The sequence below is a fragment of the Octodon degus genome, unplaced genomic scaffold (assembly GCF_000260255.1).
Source record: "Octodon degus isolate 3935 unplaced genomic scaffold, OctDeg1.0 scaffold00327, whole genome shotgun sequence".
Classification (NCBI taxonomy): domain Eukaryota; kingdom Metazoa; phylum Chordata; class Mammalia; order Rodentia; family Octodontidae; genus Octodon; species Octodon degus.
In genome coordinates this window covers 1,396,470-1,400,733 of record NW_004524903.1, presented here as the reverse complement: position 1 = coordinate 1,400,733, position 4,264 = coordinate 1,396,470, and the positions used below count along the sequence as shown (strand labels likewise).

At 35.7% G+C, this 4,264-nt stretch overlaps 1 pseudogene; it reads right to left on the bottom strand.

Moving 5' to 3' along the window:
- LOC101585986 overlaps positions 1-4,264 on the bottom strand; it is a 7,568-nt pseudogene that overhangs the window by 398 nt on the left and 2,906 nt on the right.

Genomic DNA, 4,264 nt, shown 5'->3' with positions numbered 1-4,264 from the left:
TGCAATAACTTCTTTACCCAAAAAATTTTCGTGGAAAACCAAGAGCAAGATACCAGAACCTTTTGGAATGTTCTGTGGAAATTTATAATTGAAATCATTGAAATATCTGGCCCCTCATAGAATTGATGACATGCTATTGGGAAAACAAGTTCCAGTCGAGCAAGGCAAATTTCAAAGTACTATAGGATTGTCTCTTCAGCCACTGTTGAAAGCGAGTCCAAGTGGCTTCTCAGCAAGTCATACACAAGCATGTTGTTACACTGCTTCGCAACATACAGTGTACTGTTCTGGTGCTTTTGCAAAATGTCACAGTCAGATCCACATTCAATTACAAGCCCCAAAACGTCCAAATTCCCTCTTTTACTGGCCTTCATGAGTGTGGGTTCACCATTGCTCTGCTGGACATTTACAAAAGCTCCCATTTCCAAAAGAATAGCCACAGTGGTTAAAACTTCTCAGCAGCATGAATAAGGGCTGTGATTCCGTTCTTCTGTCACCCATTCACTTTTGCACCTCTAGTTATGAGGAGTCACAGGAGGTCATCCTGTCCTCCCGCCACATCAAGCATCACTAGTGTCATCCAACTGGAGTCCTCTTGGTCCAAGTTGTACTCTTCCTTTGAATTAAGTGCAACCTTTACAGAAATATAATCCCCATTTTTTCACACTGTCTCTCAACAAATGAATGTGGAATTGCATCTGCTGTCATACGTCTCATCTTCCCCATCAAGGTGCCTTTGAAAATCTTCTAATTTCATCCATTTCAGCTGGAAGTCCATGCCCAAATTCAAAATATGTTGCCTGCCATCCAAATTCTCAGCTCCTGAACACACACTGTCCACACCCTCCTGCTGGTCTTCTGCAGCAATGTGTGCCCAAGTGTCAGTTTAATTTCTAATATTTCTGCTTTCTTTCAGTGAGTACTTGTTTTTCTTGGCTTTTTGGTATTCTGAAGTTTTACAGTCTTCTTTTTCCCAATTGTTCTTAGCAATATCATTTTCCTTCTTCTTTTTTTTTTTAATAAATTGAATGTATTTCTGATTTCCTTAAGTGTCTTTAATCCTTTTAGTTCTTTTTGACCTTTTTCTTCCTTTTCTGAATCACATCTTTTCTGAAATTTCTCTTTGGGTTCATTTTTTTAGCTCTTTCTCCTCCTCAGCAGTCTAATAACTGCTGGCCTTGCTGTGCCCCTGATGCCCGGGGATTCCTCTGTGTCTGGACAGATGCCGGTGCCAACAGCTCATCTAGCTCAGCGCTAGTCCTGCCTCTGTCTTGATTCTTCTGCTCTTTAGGTAGAGTTCTCTTCTGTGGAAAGGCTTCTTATTTTCTAGTTTTGGGCCTTCTTTTGGCTCCTCATTCTTCCTCAGCCTCTTTTTCCTCCTCTTGGTCTTACCATCAGCATCTTCATCAGCACTTCCAGTGGCATCCAGCTGTTTGTCAAAAAGCTTGTCTTGCACGCCATCTTTACCTGTTTTATCGTTTGAGCTGTTAATTTTTTGTTTCTCTCCTCTGTTATCAGAATGTAAGTCTTCACAGTCATCTTCCTGGACAGGAGAACCATTAAGTACACTTGACTCAAACTGCTGCTGAGAGTCAGCATAGTGCTTTTTCCCTGTTTTTCTGTTTTCTTTTGGATCTTCTCTTGTTTTAGTCTTTACATCTCTTATTTCAGCCTCTTTAACATTCTTTAATTCCTTGTTTTCATTTAATTCATCCTTTTTGGGCTTTTTAGCATCCATTAATTTTTTTGTATCTTTTATTTATTTCAATGAGAAAAAAGATAAAATAGCAATGAAACACATTCAGAACAGGCTAGCATGACAGTTATAATAATTAATACAATGCATACAGTTGTCTTCATAGTATTTAGAAGAGAAATTTAGACATGATATGTTGTCTAAAAAATATTAGCACAAGCTTTTTTTCTCATTGAACTAAGAGAAAGTAGCTGTATATCTATCCTATCTTGTTTATACATATATTTTTTTCACTATAAAATGGTCCTTTATTTCTATCCTTTTGTTTTGTTTTGTCAGAGATGGGTATTCCGTGCAGTTAGAGAAACTGTATTTGGAGAAGTTTTTCAAGGACCTCTACATACTTAAAGCCAGTTTAAAGATTGTAGGTACTTGAATTCAGCAAAATAACCCAATATAGTCCAATAGTCCATAATAGTAGTGGGTTATTAGCAGAACTGGCAATTGTCTGAAGTTGTTGACTTGAGCCTTTTACAGCTCAGCAGATTAATAGGGCCTTACTTTTATACCTAGCAATTATCCTTTTCTGCTGAATGGTTAACATCAAGTTAAAATAAGACCTATATAACTAAAAATGTAACTTTTGTATCTGACAAGGTCAGTCAAATCTCCTCAGGATTTACCCTGAAACCATGCACAGCACCTTGTAGATTTTTTGCTTCCAAAATTCTTTTCTTTGTCCTCAAATTGAAAAACCAAAGTTTCAGAGGAGCTCTCCAGCTCTGATTTGGACTTACATTTCAAGTTTCTGGTCTTTTCTTTTTTTCTTTTTTCTTTCTTTCTTTCTTTCTTTCTTTCTTTCTTTCTTTCTTCTTTCTTTCTTTCTTTCTTTTTTTTTTTTTTTCTTCCAGATTGTCTGGGCTTTTCTCTTCTTTCTGCCTTAATTTTTTTTCTTTTTCTTCTTGGAGAAGTATCTTCTTTTGTCTCACTTTGGTGATTGCTATGAGAGTTTGCCTCAAATATGTCATTGTTTAAAGACAGTTTCTGAATATCATTCTTGGCTGTTTTAGCCTTGTTGTCTGCACCTGTTTTCCAAAATTCAAAAAGCACTTCTTTACAGTCCTTCAGATGAATCTCTGGCTCCCAGGTATCATTGTCTGATGTATATCCTTTCCATCGAATTGTATATAGGAATCTACCCATGTCAGTCTTCAAGTCGAGGATCAGCTCCACTTCGAACACGTCCTCCCCATCTTCCTCGTTATCCCCCAAAGGCCTCTGCTCTCGTGGCCAGGTCCTTCTCTTTGCCCACTGCTCTAAATCTTTAGACTTCACGCAACTCGCAGTTGCTGTCGGCATCCGAATCAGTCACTGCAGTCACAATGGGCCGTTCCACAGCCACCGCTGCAAGAGCATATTAGACAATCTTGAACAAATTTAAAAATCAGTCTATCACTACGTGTCCCATCTGTGTAGTGAGACCCTGTAGGTGCTGTACTAAATAGTTTTTTAAAAATCATTCTAATGTTTGTGGAACAAAGCTTAAATGACTACAAACATAAGAGAAGAAGTATAACTGGTATTTTATCAATCCGTAGGAAGAACTACTTCATAAAATTATTACCTAGACCTATGCCTTAAATTCAATGTCTTAGAATTTACAATGTATATAACATTAGTATAAAAGCTACTAAGGTTTTATACGAGCAACTAATATATTCTTCCTAAAGAACTTTTATATTTCAAACTGTATTTTATTTCATAATGCTTGTTAAATTTGCATTGTACATTAATACTTAGCAATATTTAAATATTGATAGAGACACAAATACATAGTTTATTAAAACTATAGCAATTTTAAGTTTTTGACAGTCTGCTGAAGATAATGCAAATTTGAGAAAATTTGGAACTATGAAATAAATGAAGAGAATAGATTGCAGTTTTAATCTAGCATAAATTTGTAACAAAATTTAAAAAATACAAAAGTAGATTGAATGTAACACAGTTGACTTTTTTATTATTAAAGATAGTTTCAAAAAATCTCTACTTTATTTTCAACTGAAAAAAATGTTACATTTTTAAAATTCTCAGGTCTTCATCCACTTCTTCTCACAGTTATTAATTATGCATCATTATAGACATATCAAAAAATCAAATGAGATGCCTGGCACCACATGCCATGCTGGTCCCACTCCTGGGAGCCCTGAGCCAGCCACTTACACTGGGCATGGTGGCACATGCCTGTAATCCCACAGCTGTGGAGGCTGAGAACAGGATGATCGCTACTATTCCGAACTGTGTAGTGAGACCTTGAACCAAATACATTAAACAAACAAATGATTAAATGAGAATTTAGGACAATTTATTTAGACTGCATAACAATTTGTAAATATGAATGGATTACAGAGTTTACTTTATTTAAATATATGTCTGTGAGTGTAGGAATTGCTTATTTCTGTAACTGGAATAATTATTTTGTTATTATGATATTACAACTATAATATATATTTCTGTAATATTGTAGAAATTGTAGTATCATAGAAATAATAGTCATAAATATAAATTATA